The sequence below is a fragment of the Mus caroli genome, unplaced genomic scaffold, assembly GCF_978045245.1.
Source record: "Mus caroli unplaced genomic scaffold, Mus_caroli_1 scaffold_4, whole genome shotgun sequence".
In the NCBI taxonomy this organism is placed as follows: Eukaryota; Metazoa; Chordata; class Mammalia; order Rodentia; family Muridae; genus Mus; species Mus caroli.
In genome coordinates this window covers 14426463-14448230 of record NW_028227259.1, presented here as the reverse complement: position 1 = coordinate 14448230, position 21768 = coordinate 14426463, and the positions used below count along the sequence as shown (strand labels likewise).

At 36.8% G+C, this 21768-nt stretch overlaps 1 protein-coding gene across 3 annotated transcripts in view; it reads left to right on the top strand.

Annotated features, from left to right (window-relative positions):
* Nucleotides 1-21768, top strand: part of Pclo (piccolo presynaptic cytomatrix protein) — a 359262-nt gene that overhangs the window by 171021 nt on the left and 166473 nt on the right. The window lies entirely within an intron of this gene.

The following is a 21768-nucleotide window of genomic DNA, read 5'->3' as shown; positions in this document are numbered from 1 at the left end:
GTTCACAGTCAGCTATTGGATGTATCACAGGGCTCCCAATGGAGAAGCTAGAGTAAGTACCCAAGGAGCTAAAGGGATCTGCAACCCTATTGTTGGAACAACATGATGTACTAACTAGAACCCCGGAGCTCTTGTCTCTAGCTGCATATGTATCGAAAGATGGCCTAGTCAGCCATCAATGGAAAGAGAGGCCCATTGGACTTGCAAACTTTATTTGCCCCAATATAGGGGAATGCCAGGGCCAAAAGAATGGGAATGGGTGGATAGGGAAGTGGGGGGGCGCTATGGGGGACTTTTGGGATAGCATTGGAAACGTAATTGAGGAAAATATGTAATAAAAATATTAAAAAAAAAAAAAAATAAAATAAAATAAAATAAAAAAGGCAACAATATATTAGTGCGTTTCAATATGTAGCTGTAAAATAATAGTCATTAATTATTAGCAAAGTTCAAGGCTTATGAAAAATCCACTAAGGCAAACAATACATCAACATAAATGTCAGTTTTATTGTTTGCTCAGGAATGATGCAATTTATTATAATGAATATCTGCGAGTTAAAGTAATTCTCATAATACTGAAGGAAAGTTCATTCGTTAATCTACCCCAGAAATCCATATTTCAAAATATAAAATTTAGCATGCTTCTAAGAATAGACTCTTATTCTTATTAATCAGTGAAAGACCCCTGCAAAAATTTAACAGCAGATATTTGACATGCTAGTTTAGCAAACATGAAGATCTCTGTCTTAGCTGAGATCTCAATGTGATTCATGTAATTTACCAATGTACAGCATTATTTTATATTAATTAGCTTCCTCAGTATTTCATAATATGATTTTATTAACAACTCATGATATTTTTTGTTTAAATAGTTATGAGGCTGTAACCATGTCTACAATAAAGCTACACACACAAACATAGACATACAAATACACACACACATTCTCCTGAATATACTTACTCCAAAACTCACTCACATACTCAAAGCATGTATATATATTTATATTTCTAAAATTATTCCTGATTGTTAGAACTTAATGATATACAGCATTAGCTATTTTAAGAAAAATTAAATAGCAACTAGAATATAATACAAAAATTTGGGGAAAACAGAATATATTTCAAGCCATAAATTATAGTCAACCAACAATGTTTCCCACTAATGATATTTCTTTGCCATATTCTATATCACAATGCACATTTATGTCAGGTTGTAGCCAGTCTTAGCTACTTGCTGGTATCTTTTTTTCTATCCTTTACCCATCCCTCACCCCCATTTTACCCTCTGTCACTAGATAGGAGGCAAGGAAGGATGGGGGGGGGAGAGAAAGAGAGAGGGAAAGAGAGATCTGTATCTAATATCCTTTCTTTTAGCTTCTTCTTCTTTGAGCATGACTACTAACAAACCCACACCCACACCCAACCCCAATAACCACCAACCACCAACCACACCTCTCAGGGTCCTAGCATTTATATACCATCTGAAAAGTTCACAGAATTCAAAATGTCACACAATTCCAAAAACTATGTTCAACTAGCAAAATCATGCCTCTGCTAGAGCAGAAGGCAAATCATAGTCAGCTGCAGCAGACAGTGCTTCAGCATCCTCACATCCTTACCCCTGGGATTAAAACAAAGAAACACATTCTTATATTTCCATGTTCTTTAATGAAACCAAAATTCCAGAATTCTTACTATGTCAGGTATATATTGCTTTAGTATAAATACATATGGAGAATATTCATACATACACCTTATATGACTCCATAGAATGGTACAATGTTTTACATGCTGTTGTGTGCTTCAAATATGCAAATCATTTCATTTCTATAGATGCTAAATTTATTTAGTACTTTCAAGGAGAATAATCTGAAATCCGGTGGATGTCCTTTGAAGCCTTAAACATATCCATAATAAGTGTTACAATGGGACGATCTTGTTGAAGTTTCTGCATGACAAGCATAGGCATATCCCCACTGTTAGTTTAATTAGAAACTTGGACTAAATTCAGTCCTAATTGGAGGGTTTATGTGCTCTATGCAGAGGGACTGCTTTGGTAGTTATTCACTCCTTTGAGTCTTGCCCTGAAAACTCTGCTTAACGTGCTAATTAAGAGTGTGAAGTTGTTAACATTTCCTAAATAACTCAGTGTGACAGTTGACTTTTTCTTTGCCCCTGAAAAAGTATTCAGGAATTGCTTCAGTGTGACATGGACATCAGGGCCCAGTGTCCATACAAAAATCATCCCGAGAGTATATTCAGGGAAGTCATCTTTATTGAAAATTAAAGCAGCTTTTCATTTATGGAAGGAATCACTTGTGTATAAATACTCAGAGAGATGCACAATAGTGTCATATTTCATGGATTATCTATTGAAAAACCCTTGACATGCTTATTTCTACTTCTGTACAGAATTGGGAATTGTAATATTAAGCTAGTTAGAAATGAGAAAAGAATAACTGTCTACAAATGAAAGAGGGAAGGTTTTAATTTGGTTCCCATTTCCAGCATGGAGTCAGTCCGTGGGGTTGGTCGGGACCTCACTATCTAGGATACACTGATCTCACACTCCTGGTAATCTTACCACCTCGGCCCCTCTGGGTGCTGGCATCTTAGGATCATTGTAGTATTGAAAGGAAATTAATCATTTCTCTACTGTTTTTGATACATTATTCTATTCCAAATCATCATAGGAGTACACAAAGAGCAACTCTTCTTTTGTGTGTATAAATGTTAACTCATGGTGCTTTATGTAGTTTCCAAAGCTTTAAAACTCCATATGCTGAAAACAACCATATCCTGAATACATATATCTAAGGAGCCAAAAAACAAACAAACAAACAAAAAATGGGCTTGGGTGGACTCCTCCTCTATCCAGTAAGGTCCTGTAGCCATACGATTAAAATGGGAGAGAGTGCTTCCTTGTTTCAAACTCATAGAACAAAGCCCTTTCATTTCAGCAAATTCTCATTGATACTGTGATATATTCTTCAATGAAAAATGCTGGACTATATAACAAAAGTAAATTCTGAGTGGCTTTGTTTAATTACATGCAAATGAGACAATGTGAGCCCTAAATAGAACTGAAGTAGAACTTACTGTTGACTATATTTGTAAAACGTATTTGAAAAAGTGGAAGAATGTGGATTTTGCACTCACTTGCCATTGATTATGTAAAATACGCAGTGGAATCCTATGGCTAAAGCTAGATAAACGCTGCGGAAGTGCATCAAGCAACATTGCTCATAGGAGAAACATTTCTATCCTTAGTACTGAAAGTACCCTGAATAGTTAAGAGAGTAGATTCAGCCTAGATAGAGGGTTTTATATTCTATTATACAAATAAGCATATTTTAACTGCTGATACAGATGATGATTTTATACGCAAAAATAGATTTATAGATGGGGTGCCTTTTAAAATTTTTCAGTGCTGGGAGTCAAGCCCAGAGCCTAGATAGATGATATACATATTGCAAATGACATTTTGATTTTAGTTTTCTGAAACAGAAATATGAAGATCAGTGACTTCGACTGAGGACATAGTAATCATATCTTAAATATGTAGTTACAGACTAGTATAATGCCAAAGTAAGGCCGGTAGGCTTTATTAAGGATTGTTTCAAAAAATTCTGGCTAGCTCAATAAGTAGAATAAAGATCCTTGTTAGGTGAATGTAACAATCATAAGGCTTTTTATTGCTAATAGAAATCTTACATTAAAATGAACCTTTGAGGAGTTAATGTCCACTAAACTATAAAACAATATGCAGTGATGAAAAAGATGCACACATAAAGTTATAAACTACTGTAAAGGGACGTGCCATACAAGTATCCAAAGGCCAAGACAGAGAACATGGCCTGCCCCACATGTCATTGTGACACTTTTAGATCACAGTCTCTTCCCCAACAAGAAAGAGACATATTGATTGTTGTGACAATAATTTGTTTTTCTTTATATGTTTTCTAAATGGACTCTATATAGAAGATAGCATATGCCTTAAATACATAGCTTTCTGAAGATTAATTAAATGAATTTTAATGTTCATGTTGTTTTGTGTTGATGCTTGTCTTTAAATCCTGTTTTCTTCTTTAACTCAAGAACAGTGTTTTATAATGTGCAGTTCATATCAAGTTAACTACTTAAAAGCAAAGAATTGGGTTGTTTTAGTATATTTATAATACTGCGCAGTCACTAGCTCCTCTATATCATTCTAAAGCATTTCATCATATCAAAATAAACCCTGCACCTCTTCAGAGGTGACATTCTATTCCTGTCTCCCCTTCCCTTCTGTCAACCACAAGTGTTTTATGTCTATGATGTTTCAGCTTCTCAATGTATAAACATAAATGAGATCATATAAGATGTGACCTTTTGTGTCTAGCTACTTTCACTTTGAATAATATTTTCTAGAACCATGCACATTTTAGTAATCATCAGTAGTGTGTTCCCTTGTACTCTTGAAATCCATTATACCATACATCCTCCAATTTGTTTATTTCTCCATCTGCTGATGGCATATTGGCAATTAAGAATCATGCTGGTATGCATTTGAATATTTATGTATTTGTTAAAGCCCTGGCTTTTGTTCTTCAGATATTTATTTACGAGCAAAAAATGATAATCATTATATTAATTCTACATTTAACTTTTTGAGAACTTATGAGACTCTCCCATAGCCCTTAAAATTTTTGCATTCCTATCAGCAATGTACAGTCATTACCATATATCTACCTGCTCGCCAATACTTATTCTCCTGAAATGAAAACACACAGCCATCCTGCTGAGTGTAACCTCCTATGAAATCATGGTTTTGATTTGATTTTCCCAGTAAGTAATGATGATGAACATTAGTTCAACTATTTCTTGGCATTTGTATTCTTATTCTCATTTGGAGAAATTATTTGAGACTTTTGACCAGTTTTTAATTGGATCATGTAATGATAATAGTTTATAAAAGCCATATTTTTCATATTAATGGGTGAATGCAACTAGTGTAATAGGTAGCTTGAAAAATTATCAGTTATTTGGGAATTAAGGTGAACATGTTAGATATTTTAAATGGGTACTGGGACAAATCTACCAAATAATGTCAGCAAATGATTTTATTTCTCTAAGTAGGATAAGCTGCCTTCACCTAAAACACATGCTACTAAAGTTTCCCAGTCTGAACCCGAGCTGGTTCCCAAGTTTCTAAGGATGAGTTCACTCAATTAAAAAGAACAGACAGAAACCAAAGACCACTTAACATTCAGCTCAGTTTGATAAAAATCCTGAAAACTTAAGCTTCTGACATGCACCTCTTGTGCAAAACATTCCGTGTTTGTGCTTGTACATTGTGGAAGTGTTGTGATATAATGTCAACTTTTAAAATACACCAGGGGTTCCTGGTCATAAAGGAGTGTTCACTTGTCTATCAGGAATATCTTTAACATTGGAGATAACCTTGGCTTTTACCAAAGGTCAAGACGCTGTGAACTCAGCCACGTTCCCAGGGAGAGCTACGATGAAGTCTGGAGCCTGGCTAAGAAATGGGAAGAAGGCTTAAGACTTGCCTTTTCCCCCAGAGCAAGCCATTTCCTTGAATCCCTGTCCTTCTGAGAGCAACCAAGGAGCATTTGAAATGTTTCTCTGAAAGTTCTAACTTTGAAAATAAAATAATTCTAGGATGACTGTAACAGAGAAACATACTAAAGTTTCCATTAAAATCGTGACATATAGTAAGAATGATGATGTGTGGGACGCAGGACAAAACACGTGTTTTCAGGCTTGTATTTCTACCTGCTGGTCCTTGTCCTTAGCCCCCAGACACTGACCATCATGTCTAGTTTTTAAACAGTAATTCTTATAGAAAAGTTTCACTTTGTTAAAATGAAGAGAAGCATCAAAAAGACTAAGATGATCCACTTTCCCCAAACTACTCTGACATTATGTCCCAACTACTTCTTAATGCAAACCATGGCTATGGCTTAGGTTAAAAATAGCCTTAGGATCAATGAGTTTGCAGTTATAGCTCTTGTAATGCCTTTCCTTGGCTATATATATTTTGGAGAAACTGTTACATTTTCTTCAAGTTTTGGATTTAATATGATAATGATGACGATGATGATGGTGATGATGATGATGACGATGATGATGACATTGTTTGGCAAGCACTTGATCATATCAGGTAAATAGCCTGTGTTAAATGATTATTCGTTCAATGACTGAACTCAAATCCTGACTGCAGATACAGAAGTCATGATTCACTGTTTCCTTTGTTTCACAGAATATAAATATCCTGATACAATTTTCATCTGTTTTAAAGAATAGTCCTTTGCTATAGGAGAACATAAAAATTGGTTTCTATTTTTTTTTAATGTTTTGAGTTGAAATGAAAGTATATCACTTTAACTTCTTTCTTCTCTCCAACCTGCCCTCCCCGCTCAACCTCCCTCTAAACAGAAACCCACCCATGCATCTACTCTCAAGTTGATAACGTGTGTGTGTGTGTGTGTGTGTAATATATATACAGCTTGCTGAATCTTTTTTATTATATATTTACATTCCAAACACTGCCCTCTTCTCACAGGGTCCCTCCCATCTTCCCCCTTCCCCTTCTCCGCTGAGAGGGTGGATTTTCCACTGGGTTCACACACACACACACACACACACACACACACAGTCTATTGCATCGAGTCTCTGCAGGGTTAGGTTCATCCTTTCCCACTGAGGCCAGACAAAGCATCCCTGTGGGGGAATGGATTACACAGTCACACAGCTGCTTTATGGACAGCCACTGTTGTTCCAGTTGTTGAGAGACCCACAGGGAGACTAAGCTGTACATCTATCTGTTATGTATGTTCCAGGGGAGCCTCATCCAGCTGGTGTTTGGTTGGTGGCTCAATCTCTGAAAGGTCCCAGGGGTCCAAGTTAGTTGATCCTCTTGATCTTCCTGTGGAGTTCTGTATCCATCAGGGCTTTCAGCCCTTCCCCCAAACTCTTCCATGAGACTCTGTGACCTCCATCCAATGTTTGGTGTGGGTCTCTGCATCTGTTTCAGTCAGCTGCTGGGTAAGGAGTATCTCAGAGGACAGTTATGCTAGGCTCCTGTCTGCAAGCATAAAAGAGAATATTAATAGAGTCTGGGACTGGTGCTTATCTGTGAGATGAGTCTCTAGTTGCGCCGGTTATTGCTTGGCCATTCCTTCAGTCTCTGCTCCTTCCTTGTCTCTGCATTTTTTTTTAGACAGGACAAAGTTTGGGTCAAAGGTTTTTGTGAGTGAGTTGGTGTCCTTATCCCTCCACTGTGGGGCCTGCCTGGCTGCAGGAAGTGGCCTCTTAAGGTTCCATAAACACACTGTTCTGCATCCTGGCTAAAGTCACTGGCATATTCTCTTGAGAACTTCCCCTATCCCAGGTCTCTGTGACTTTCCAGAGATTCTCCCAATACCCCTACCCCAGACAACTCAGATGTCCATTCATTGTCCTGGTGCTATGGCCCTCTCTCCTGTCTCCCCACACATGATTCGATCTTCCTCGCTTATGCCTTCCTTTTTGTTTAGCTTCTTTGTGTCTATGGAGTATAGCATGGGTATCCTGTATTTTGGGGCAAATCTCACTTAGAAGGGGAAATAAAACAGTGATAAGAGGCAGATGGAGTGAGGGAACTGGGTAGGAGAGGGGATGGGGAAGGGAACGGGGAAGGAATTCAGGAGGGATAGCCAGATGGCCATGAAAGTGAATGGAAATCTGCAGCTAACAAGATGAAGAGGTGGGGGCCATTTCCAAGATGAGACAAGAAAGCTGGGATAGAGGAGGCACCAAGAATCAGTGGGGGTGTCCTTAGCTGTGACTCACAGCATTGGGGATAGGGAACCTGAAGAGACCACTCCTGTAACAGGCAGGAACCCAACGGAGAAATAGTTCAGATGATGTCATATTGCACTGGCATCTTTTGATCATGTTCTTGCGATGTCTTTAGCTATCTGGTCGCCTCTGGTGTTGGGTGGCCTGGTAGACACTGGCAGTAGTGAGCCACTGGGACTGGTTGTCCTGGATAGCAGCACGCACCCCAAAATGCAGTTTCAGCTGTGAGCTGGGGTATGAGATGCAGGTCCTTGATTGCAGGTGGTAGAATGAAATGGAAGATGGAGCTTGTTGTCCTGGGTGTCCCGGGTGGGAGGTGTGGACCAGAAGACGGACTCTGATAGGATGAAGTAGAGCTCATGGCTGCTGGGCTTGCTGGGGTCCAAACTGGTAGGAGGATTAGGGCATGGGTGTTGTTACTGGTGAGAGAAGGCCTGCCTGGAGACACTTGGAGCTTTGGAATGGAGAGTGGGGTGCCAAGATGCTAATGCAGGTACTATTGAGTCCATTTTTGTTGTTTGTGTGGTATGTCTTCAAGGATGACCACTCTATATTCGACTACCAATAAGAGAACTCATCTCTAGGAGATGCTTCCATTCCTTTTTGTCAGTCACTAGTTACCTATAGGTCTAGTGTTTAGACCTGAAAAATGCCCTTCCTTTCCCATAAGCATGTCCATTGATACTGCCATTGTTCTGTGCACTTTTTTACCACAGTTCCTCAGAGACTGTTTCACTAGAACTGACCTAAAACTAACCTAAAACTGTTTCAAAGCCAACTTCTTGCTATTATGGCTCTTACAATCTTTCCTCCCCTTCTTCCCTGATGTTCCTAAATCCACAGGACTTGCAGGAGTTTTCTCTTAGATGTATCTGTTGAGGATGAGCTGTTCTAGCCTGTTGATCTCTGATATGTGTCCAGTTGTGGATTTTCTGTGATGAACTCCATTTGCTGTAAAGAGAGGCTTGTTTGATGAGAGGTGGAAGCTACACTTACCTGTGAGTAAGGATGAGTTTTAGAATATAATCAGCAATCATGTCAGTCTACAAAGTGATGGGACTGGACTCTTTTCTAAGGTCTCCATAGTCCCAGGAAGCTAAGTTTCCAGTACCACACCGGAGTTTCCTCCTCTTGGGTAGGCCATAAATCCAGTTGGACATCTCTTCATTTCTGACAGCATGTGAGTGGTACTTATTACATCATTATTGCCATTCTGGTAGTTTTGGATCATACGTGTTGCAGCTGAGTAGGACTATTCAATTGCTTTCCTTTCTTGCCAACTTTATTATATTTTTCTAGAGCCGTGCAAACTAGACAGCAGGAAAGCAGTTTTCAGGTCAGATTCAGATTAAATCATCTGAGGCTTGTGTCATATGTGCACTGTGTCATCAACAGTGACCCTGGATATTTAATTAAGAACCCAAGGCTTGGCTCTCCTCTTTCAGAAGCAGCTCATGGCCCAGCTCGGTCTCGCCTATCAGAGAAGGAAGTTGTCACAGTGACAGAAGAGCTTATCACTTGAGCTACAGGGAATTAGTTGTTTTAAGCCATGCTTTGCCACTAAGGACAACCTTAAAAACCAAACAGCAGCATGGAGTCTACAAAGGTGGAACTTCTATTTGTCAAAATAGATGGTTTGCTTGTCAGAATAACATGAGACCAAATTATTGTCAAGGTACACTTTAGGTATATACCAAGAGGTTTGATAATATAAAAATATAGTGAATATATTATTTATTTATAAGAAATACCCCAAAGTTCACCTTAAAATATAAATATATAAAAGAAAGAGGTTTTCTTTTTTTCAGGTAGAAAAACTTATTTGTAATTGATACCTGTTGGGAAAGAATACATTAGTTTTCTCCAATGGAGTGATTCTGGGTATTTCAACCCACTCCAGCACAGGCTCATGCTTAACTCTAGAAAACGGCCATTTCCCAATCAAGCCTTGCAGTATCCGTGATGAGTTTTACATCTGTAAGGTTAATCTAACACCAGGGACTCTGGTCCTTCATTATGTTCAAGTTCAAAGCCAGAGATCGCTTATTTCCATCCCTGCTATCTTTCATTCATACAACTGTTCTCTGCCCTTAAGTCCCATGAACCAGACACATTCTTGATTCCTGGAATCATGATGTTTATGATTATCATGGAGTCCTTAACCTTGGCAGGGCGAACATTCCCAATAACCTTGGCAGGAAGAGCATTCTCTGAAGAAAGAGCATAAAGTAAAATACGTACACTGTTATACAAACAAGCTTTACACCTACCACAACTGTCAGCACCCAAGAAAGCCCGCGCCCTGCTGGCTCTGCTCCAGGGGCAGAAACTGTGTCTCACCATCCCGTTTGTGGCCATGCTGAACCTGGCAAAATTCTTAATATCACATATATGTGCTCTATCTAACCACCTAGCTTTTAAAGGCATATCATTGTTTGATACTTGGCTACTTGATCATTATGGTGTGGTTTCCTATCTTATCTGTATTTCCATCTCATCCATTCTGTACTTCAAGCACAATGCTTTTCATGTGTAAGTGAGATCATCCCGGTCAGTCTTTCTCAGTATTTTCCACTGTGGTTATGTTGAGCTTATAATTAAGCAATATGAATAGCTAATAGGAAGCTGCCTGATGGTTCAGACCTATCAGACGCCATCACAATTTCTTGCTTTGTATCCTTCAATTGGAGTCAGTCCTCTGAACAACATTCTCACCTGTCTCCGGTCCTATATGTGTACAGCAGTAATAAATGTTTATAACCAAATGGTTTTTAATATAATGTGTGGAAATGTCAGAAATATTATGAAATATAGAACCAATAAATATAACTGATATTTTAGGAAATGAGAAAAAAGATTGCCCAAACCCAATACATTTGGATTGGCCTCATTTTCTATGATATTATTTCAATGTCGTAAACAGTATTTCTTGCTTTTTTAAGTATAGAATGCTTCAAAATTCATCCCTTATTTTTTATTCAGGTTTCCTTTTATTCCTACTGTGTCATAACTAAAAGTTCCATATGGTTTTTGGTTTTGACATCTGTTCTACCATAAGAACCTAGTATGATGTCTGTCTTCTCAGGGAACACACTCTAAGAATTATGTAAGTGAAAACACTTAAAAGACCATTATGTTGAAATTCCACCAATGACATGCTAAAGGAACCAAAATATTTGTAAAATATTCTTAAAATTTTAGGTGAGGTAGTACATAATTTAATAACTAGTTATAAGAAAGGGTATTTTCTTACACAAAGATTAATGTTAGAAATTTACAGGTAAAAAACCATTTATCACAAAAGTCTAAGTCTTTGTACTAAACTTCTGCTGTTTGAGCATTAGTTTTGACTTTTGTAGTAAACTGAATGATTGTTGCTGTTATTGGTGGTAGTGGTGGTGGTGGTGGTGACAGTGATGGTGATGATGACGACTTTCTTATAACTTTACCTGTTTCAATCAGTATTTTTTGTTGAATTTATAATAGCAATTTTCCAAAGATATTTCCTGATAAGTGTGTATTGCTATATCATTTCTGTATATAGAATCTTCAGTGACTCTTCTTGTTTACATCATTCAATCTAAACTTTATCTGATTGCCTCCCTCTTTTTTTATGCATTCATGAACATTTGAATATTCTGTGGTCAGTATTGTAGGTCCCATGACACTTGTGTATCCATATGCTCATGCCTTTGTCCATGGATTTTACTGCCGAGAACTCTTTCTTTATAGACCTTGGGTTTCTTATGAATGTTTGGGACTGCTGCACAAGTTGCCTCTCAACTGCAATATGTATATCAATCATTCTGAAATATAAATTCCTTATTTTACACTCTGAGAAGAAAGTAGGAGCTTTCTTTCTAAAATGGGTCGTGTTAAATTATAGTCTATAGCAAAACATTTCTGTTTTTTAAGTTGCATAATCTTTAAGAAACAAAAGCCATACACTTATATAACCATAGAAGATGGAAGGAAGTAAAGATTTGTCAAATACTTACCAGATAGGTGGACAGGCTGATAATTATAATTCCTCTATCCCAAATATTTATTCACTTAGCAGACTCTTATGACTCCAATTCATTCATTAAGAGTTATTTCTTTGAAACTACCTTCTGAAATTTAGGAGATACTCATAATGTTCTGAGAATAAAATGGAAAGCAAAAATTATATAGATCAGTATGCAAAAAATTGAAATGAAAAATGATCACTTTTCAGTACTTTCCCTTCACAGTTTGGACTGACTTCCTCTTAACCACTAAGTATAAAATTTATTTTATGTTATTTTATATTACTGTATGTGAACATAATCTTAATGTATGAGTATTATTTATTATATATCTTGGGTTTGCATTTGTGTTGTAGATTACTTTCTTCTTTTAAAATTTGAACTTTACATAAATCACATTGTACTTGAACAACAATATTAAACAAACACAGATTGAGGGTCATCTCTGCCATTTATTATTGATATAATCTTGACCAAGTTGTAAAATCACTAAAATAGCAAGTATCTGACACATAGAGTTGAAAATATCCTCTCTCTAAGAAAGTTCCTTTGGAGCTTTGTTCACATATTATGCATTAAGCTCTTAGTAACACACTCAATGCACAGTAAGCTTTGATATAGTTTGCACATTAATCTTTAGTTATTACTATTGAAACAGTGTGTTCTTCCTAGTTAGCTGATATCATTATATAAAACTTATGTCAGCTTGCTCTTGGAAATTTTATATCTTTTGATAATTTCCTGTTCCCTGCTCTCAAAACACAGAATTCTATCTGCTGTGTGCATCTTTGAAGAATACTCTTTCTCAAAGCAGTAACCTCTAAAACACAAATCAGGCTGGCATAATTACAAACACAGAAGTCACTGTATCCTTGGGGTTTTTTTTCCTCCCTTTTGATTTTAAATCTAGCATAACTGCCCTGGGTAAAGAGAACTTTCTGAGAATATTGGTGTCTCCAAATCTGCTTCTGTCTAATACTGACACAGTGTGTGGCAAGCATATGGGGTGTCCCTGGGCTTCTCTCATTGTACTTCTGAAGGCCTCTGATCGCTCCACTCCAGAACAATGTCACATTATATTCATTTGTTCATGTGTTAAAAAAAAAAAGCCTCTGTTTTGTATGACAATTCTGTCCCATGGTTTTAACTATTTTAATTTACATATTTGATTTTTTAAAAACAGTTTCTTTAGTGATTTAAATAATTTTTCTAATATTCCATTAAGACTTTACAAATCAGGCTAGATCACACTGGGCTTGGTAATGTATGTACTTGAGAAAAAGAGACAGGACAACCTAGATTTCTAAGGTACCCTTGTAAAATTGGAAGCTATCTTGTGCTACATGTGACATCGTCAAACAAAACAAAACAAAACAAAACAAGCAAGCAAGCAAAGAAACAAAACACCCACACACACCAAAAAGCTGAAATCACTATAAAAACTACAATGAATTTTACTGATTGGATTAACCTTTACAGACATATTTTCTCATTGGCAGTAATTTAATTGTTAAAGATATTATTTTCTTTATCATATATTTATAGTAAATGTAACTAGTATATTGAGCTTGTAGTTTGTATTAATAACATCATTATTTAACATTGTTTAAATGAGAAATAAAGCATGGGCATATTATTTCATATGTATTCTTGATTATAAATCTTTTTAACTGAAACAAACATACATTTATCCTGCCCATCCTTAAAGTCATGATAGAATACTAGTACAAATAATTAGCCTTTTCATATAAGGCCCGATTTTACAAATAAAATAAACCAATTTTAGCTAAATAGACTCAACATTAATTTATATTTTAGCTTTGAAATGAAAATTTAATTGACCTCATTTTTAAAAATAATTATATCACCTAAACTAAGATTTCGTATTTTGGTATAGACATTATTCTTACCTTTTAAACAGTCAGAATTAAGGTTACAAATATGAATCTTATTCAGTTTTCTCTGCATTCCTATTCATGACAAATGTCCCTGAACACCTACTTTATGAAAAAAGTGGCTTATTCATAAGTTTTTGTGAACTTGCAGGACATGGCATTGATCTCAGGCAATTTGATGAGGAACACATACATCAGGAAAGGGTTATAAGGATAGAGAAGAAGCTAGAGAGCTAAAGACCTACAATTGCTTCTGGTAATATGTCCCCAGTGGACCTAAGGACTTCCCACTGACCCCACCTCATTAAGCTCCACACTGTCTCTTCATTGTCAAACTAAGAAGCAAGCTTCTCAATATGAGCCATCATGACACAAGTCATAGCATATGATATGCCCATGAACATAGATACAGATTAAAACCCCACATGGTGGATGTGTGGAGGAAAGTGACAATATAGTTTCTAGTAGTTGATATCTACAAAGGTACAGTATATTACAGACCAGGTAGTAAAATGGAAAGCACTTTCACTAAGTACGATTTGAGGGACTATGTTGAGGAGGGAGAATTACAAAAGAAAAGCGAGTGACTGTGATTGTTAATGTTAATTATCAGCTTGACAGTCTAAAATCACTTGAAGACTTCAAAGCATGCTTGTAGGAATACTTCCAGCACCTACTGCTTTGACTGCTAGACAATCAAAGTATACCCTTGAACTGTGAGCCATTAAACACCATTTCTCCTTTACCTTGCTTTTGTCCAAATATTCTACCACAGCAAATAGAAAAACACTAAAATAGTGAGCATATGGAAGATCTTTGAATTCTATGTGGAATAATTTTGTTGCCATGGAATTCCAGTAGAGAAACTTGGAGAATTAGAAAAAGTCCTCTCAGAGATGGCCTAATGTAGGGAAACCTTCTAGAAAGCCAGTCTTGTGTAGTTACGAAATTATAAGACACTAGATGAGCAAAATTTGCTTCAGTTTAAAGTCAGGAACTTTTGCAAAGATGACTCTAGGAAATGTAACTGATCTTACCAGTTGAGAGGTAACTAATATGCTGATACAAGACAAATAGTTATTTTCTGTACAGTAAAGAATTAATCTTGAGCCTTGTGTATGTGATTACAACTTCCTATCATTTTGTAGCTTTTAAGTGACAGTTAAAAAGAGGTGGTATGTACTCTATGCTTTTCTCAAAGGTGCTGTCATTGATCATTATGGTTTCAGAAGGATTTTTGTCTTCTACTGAAACACTCTAAGTAAAATACCAATCTAATATCTGTTATAAAATATCAGAGTTTTTATTGAACCCTGTTTTTGACAGTGATAATAAAATATAGCAGTCAAAAGGAAAAAGAAATTAACTGCATAAAAGGCCTTAAAAACCATATGTATTGTTTTCATCAATGTAATAAAGACATCTGAATCAATAGAAAGGAACAGGGGCAGTGAGACTGGGAGGAAAGGTAGAAATATAAATGCATATAAATACATCACCTTAATAAAACTTCTAAGCTCTTTCCAAATACTTTATACAGATTTGGAAAAAAAAAGAAATTAATCTCTATGGGACTTCCCATAAAATATAAGGCAATAAATGTCACACAGACTGGCATCTCTAATATTCTGTCCAGTGAGGTAGAAACTCGTTTTCTGCTTCACTGCTCAGCCTAAGAGCAATGACTTTCAGCAAGAAAACAAAACAAACTGGGACACTAGGTGCATTAAGGGAAAGCTTATAGAGGCTGAGTGAAATACTGAATGCATTTCTAGTTTATTGAAAACATAAAAAACTCATTATGAGACTTTTAAGTATGTTTTATTACTTTCTTTTTAATCTTTTATTACCAGGATGGTGTAATTTAGCTTTTCACACATTATTTTTATTGTTATTGTTATTGTTATTATTATTATTATTTACTATCATCATAATAATTATTGATATTACTTTTATTATTGACCCTCAGCTCTTACAATCTAAGTACCCTCTGGACAATTCCAATTCCATTCACAAAGGATAAATTCTTCCTGACAGTAGCACACATTCAAGATTTTATTATTTATTTTGATGATGGAAGCACTTACTCATATGGTCTGTATCACTTTAGTCAAAAAGATTTAACATTCTTGCTTCATATATACAAAACACTGTACTCTGATGCAATGTATAGTGGATTTGAGAGATCCCAAGAGTATTTAAAGCAATTCTCTATGAGTAGAATCATTTAACATTTCTTTTCCATTAAACCTGTGGGGATGGAGAATAGATAGGAGATGAAGGCTTTCTGTGAACATTGACTTAATGACATACTGTGGACAACATGATCTTGACTGTTTCTATACTCCACTGCTACTTTGTCTCAAAACCTGTAAGGCTTGCTTTGGAGGGATTTGCTATAGATGGTGTGGAAACAGAAAAGCCGCCATACTGTTTCCATCGACTTTTCAGAGTTATTGCTTCTTGCACAGAGTTTAATTGCAAAGAAGTAGGGTATGCATTTCTTTCTGTGTATTTCCTTATGCTTACCTATAACTTCATCCTCATTTCTTAACTCTAAGATAAATGAACATGCTGAGGAATGTTTATGTTTTATAGGGTTATCATATTTGGAGGAGGCAAAATCCCTACATGTTTCCATTTACTTTCTGACTAATGATTTAAAGGCATGTGGGTTTATAAGGTTTTGTTTTTGTTTTTTGTATATAGACCTGAATAAAAATTAATCAAGAGAAGTGAACTTACCTTAGTATTGTGGGGCAAGCTGATAATGAGGCAAAATAACCTAGTACATTCTTATCTTTATTTACTTTATCAAACCATTAACTGTCAGAACATAAATGTTATTTTTTCTTACATAGTTGACCCTATCCCTATCTTCCAAGTCACCATTCTCTGAATAGTTTTTGTTTGTTTTGTTTTGTTTTACAAAATATGTGTTTTCCTACTCAAACTAAATCAGTGTGAGAGAGATACAAACAGTAGCCTTCACCACATCATGAGACAGATTCAATCATAAGAGAACAATAATCTTTCCATGAAAACATTTCCTAACTTCTGACCCGTCCAGCAGGTCCAGTTATTCGAGGGTCTCGAGGGGACCTTCTCCTAAGAACCAAATTGGGGGGTAGAGAGAGACGAGAGCCTTGTGCAAAACGTTCTGAGTTGCATCAAGGCCCCAATGTATTAGCCAGGCCCAAGGTTTAAATGCACAAGCAAAAGGGGAAGTACAGATACTTATCAGCGGGAGGGGTGGGGCAATAGAATTGCACAAGCAAAAGAAGAAGTACTTATCAGTGGGAAGGGGGGCAATAGAAATTTTTTCTTTTGGCAGCTACATGGGGAAGCAGGAACTTGGTGGTATCAGGGTGTGGTCAGGACATCAGCGATGACTTAGGGCTGGAACATTCTGTGGTTGTTCTTGGAATCGGTGTGTCGGTGGCCTGCTTTTGACCCCCTTTTCTTCTCGGGGGGAGAGGCCCAATTCAGAGATCAGGACAATAGCGTTGTCTTAATGGCTCCCAACAAACTTCTGTATTAGCTAAATGCTTCCTAGACTTCAGGAGATGGTTGGTAATACATGACAACATTGTTTTTATATAATATATGGTAGATAGAGACCATAGATATAGATAGACATCTTCCATAGCAGAAAACAGTCACCCAATGTGGTGAAAAATCTGACTCCAAAAGATTAGTAACAAGGGTAAGATATATATTATGTATGTGTGTGTGGTGGCTGTGTGTGTGAAGGTGCGGGCTCGGATTCATGCCTGCCTATGCATGCATGTGTGGGTGCATGTCAGAGCATAAATGCCCATGATCTGTATGCGTACCCAATAGATCATACTGCTCTTCTCCATTCTGACAACCAAAACTGTTTTGGCGACCATTGCCAGAAGACAGTAAATGTCCTGCTGATGCACTGCTAGATGCTATTTATTCCCTCTGGATTATCTACTCTGACAGCTGCATTATCACTGAAGGAAATTAAATTGGGCTGTCACAGTTTTCCCTTAGACAAAACCACACTGATTACTAACCAGTGAAGTGTATCAGCACCAGAGCCAGTGACTGAACGCTGACACTTTGATGGTTTGCCCCTGTATTTCATATGATCCTGGATACTTTGACCCTGATGTAATAACCAGGAATGCCTTCACTCCCTGGAAGAGAACGTCATGGTTTGACTGAGATTTTAATATAGATACAGTATTCAAAGTTTTGTTTTGTAGGTTCCCAGACATGTATTTATTTTTCCAGAATTCCTCTCCATGCTTACAGCAGGAAGTCACTGAATCTGATTCTACTCATGGATGCTGATGCATTAAACGTCATAATGAAGCCACATAGTCCTTGCTATTTCCCTGAAAACTTAGATTTGACCCATGTCCCTCCATGGAAAATATTTACCTGCTTAAAACCATCCACTTAATCAGATCCCATATTTGTTTTACTTAGATTTTTCTTTCCCAAACTGAAAATAAAACTTTACCTTTTGGGTCCAATACTCCATGTGGTCTTTTAACTCATCCCCTGTTACATTGCATGAAATAACATAAAAGAGACTGCTTTGTTTCTAGGAAATTCTACCTTTTCATTATCAAAATGTTTTATTTAGTAGCAATCTTGTTTGACCTGTACTATTTAATATGAATGTGCTCTGTCCAAAAAAAAAAAAAAAAACTGTATCATAAAGGCAAGATACAGTATAATTACATGATTAGAACTTATTTCTATGTTTATAAAATGAGAGATACATTGCCATTTCTTTCAAGTGATAATGTAGTTTATTACTATGTATCTAATATTGACACTAAGAGTTAGCTACAACACAGGGCAGTGATGGCACTCACCTTTAATCCCAGCACTTGGGAGGCATAGGCAGAGGCAGGCGGATTTCTGAGTTTGAGTCCAGCCTGGTCTACAAAGTGAGTTCCAGGACAGTCAGGGCTACACAGAGAAACCCTGTCTCAAAAAAAAAAAAAAAAAAAAAAAAAAAAAAAAAAAAAGAGTTAGGTACAAAATCGGTAGTGTAGTAGTGTGTTTGTCTTTGTGTATGCATGCATGTGTGTCTCTGTCTCTGTCTGTCTGTCTGTCTGTCTGTCTGTCTCTCTCTCTCTCTCTCTCTCTGTGTGTGTGTGTGTGTGTGTGTGTGTGTGTGCATTTGTGTTTGTATATAGACTAGAGGTCAATGCTTAGTATCTTCCCTAGTTTCTCTTCATCTTATTTTTTAAAGCACACTCCCTTGCAGAACCTGGAGCTCTCTGACCCAGCTACACTGGTTTTCCAGAAGGCCCAGGGGCCCACCTGTGTCAGCTTCCAAGGTACTGAGGTTACAAGCAATGGTAACCATGCCCAGCTTTTTTATGTGGTTTCTTGGAGATCAAATTCAGATGTTCATGCTTCCATGACAAGTACATTACACAGAAATCCTTCTCCTCTACCCTGTAATTTGTACTGTATGTATGTATGTATGTATGTATGTATTTTGGTTTTTTGAGACAGGGTTTCTCTGTGTAGCCCTGGCTGTCCTGGAATTCACTTTGTAGACCAGGCTGGCCTCAAACTCAGAAATTCGCCTGCCTCTGCCTCCTGAGTGCTGGGATTAAAGGCATGCACCACCATGCCCGGCTCCTGTATCTGTATTAACTGAAGCAAAAAGATGAAAACTGCATATGTAACTATCTTCTGTAATGTACAATGATACAACTATGCTAAACTTTTGATGTATTTTCTTCACATGATTTCCTAAAATCTTCCCAATGTTTGATATATTTGTATGTAGAAGATTTTTTTTGTTGGTGGTGGTTAGGTTTGTGTTATCCAAAACACATGAATTTTGTGTTTTAGCCTCCAAGATGCTGGGGCTACAGGCAAATGTGCTTTGAGCAAAAACATCTCCATCTTATCTCTTTTAGTATAACTACTTTCATTATCTAGATTAAAAATCAACAATGCATTGAAGAAATTTTTAAAGTGAGTTGTGGCATATATATAATTATTGAATAATTTTTGTCTGGCAGTTATGACATTAAACAATAGTTGCTGCATATCTTTTTTATTCAACTTTTTGAAAAAAAAAAAGATGTTTGCTTCTTCTCTCATAAAATACCCTTCAATGCCAAATAGACACACACTAAACCATGCACACTTAAATTTAAATCTACACATTTAGTAATTTTACAGTTTAGATGCACCACACATAAATGTGTCTACCAGAAAGCTGTGAACCAAAGAGGAATTTAAATAAACTAACTAATCCAATTGACAAAATGTAAGGGGAAATTGTGCAATGTACAGGGAAAAATCTTAGAAGATCATATTTCAGAGTTAGGCAATAAAGATGATGGAAACTAGAAAATTTAAGAAAGTTGTAGAGATTATCTCAAAGGCCATTTTATTGACTTACATGCCTTTCTTCATTTTTTAAAATCTATGAATTTCTAGTTCTTTTTCAACCAGCCATGTTACATTTTCCCTAGAACTGCATCTCAGTGGATGTTTCCCCAAAGCTAGAACAATCCTTTTTAGAGCTGTAACTCAGAATTACCATGCACCTCAAAACCTTGCTTTCTCAGATCTTGACAAGTTTGGAACCCATTTTGAATAAATATTTAAAAAGTAATGGTGAAAAACAAAGCAAATGTCTTAACACTGGGCCTCCATATTTTATGAAAGAAACTTAAAGACAGCTCAACAGATGGGACCTACCTAGCACAGTGCAGTCCTCTTTACTTCTTCAACCACACACTAAGCTGAATGTGTACCCTGAGTGGTTTGACGTTCATGACCTTGTCTATTCCCCTTTTCTTTTTTTTCTTTTCTTCCTTTCTTTTATTTCACTTTTCTCTCACATATTAGACCCCTACCTCAATTTCCCCTCCCCTGCCTTCGCAGTCCTTACCTCTACCCACTTCTCTGTTTTCTGTTAGAAAAGTACAATGAGAGATATCAACCAAACATGGCATATCAAGTTGCAATAAGACTGGACACCTCCCTTCAGATTAGAACTAGACAAGGCAACCCAGTAACAGAGAAAGGATTCCAAATGGAGGAAAAGGAATCAGAGGCAGCCTTGGCTCCCACCATTACGAGTCCCACAAGAAGACCAAGCTACACAGCCATGACATATATGTAGAGAGCTTAGGTGAGACCCATGCAGCTCCCTGATTGTCAGTTTAGTCTTTTTGAGCCACTGTCAGCCCAGTTTAGTTGATTCTGTGGGTTTTCATGGTCAGTATGATTTTACCACAGAAAGGTTTGAGCATGACCAAATCCTGTCCTGTATGGGTACACACTTATGAAGATAGCTTTTTGTCATTAAGTAAGGGATTAGAATATCTTTGCAATTGACAAAACTTAACCTGTTCTAGGAACTCTGGCAATTATTTCTGTCCCCTATGGGTACCAGGCATGTACAAGCTACACATACACACATGCAGGCATGTGTGCATGCATGAGTACACACATACACACACACACACATTTATGCACTCAAACATATATAAAATAAAATAAATCTTTCCAAAAATATCATAACTTACTATCATACTTAGTCATGAGAGACTAAATTTTCACTCACTGCACTCTCTGCCTCTGTCTTGGTAACACCTTATCAAGTCTCCACATTCATAACCACTTGTATCGTCAGAGTAAACAACAGTGAAAGTGCAGCATTCATTGATGCCTTAATAGTCTTTGATGTATATTGAATATAAATGTATCTGGAAGCTACAAAGTCCTAAAGAAACAATATTTTTGACGTAATAGTTAATGCATACCTATATTATTAAACAGCTGTCTCATTTGATCTTCATAACAACTCTTTGACTTAATTATTCATAATATATAAAATGGGCATAATGAGGGTAAGAATTAGGAATGTGTGCAACAGCTGCTTAGGAAATATACCTTATGCATATTTTATAAAATATGTATAGGAGATCAGGTTTGAACATGAAGTAATGGATTAGGAAATGTTGTTTGAAAGCCACAGAAGCACGGGAACTCTGACCTAA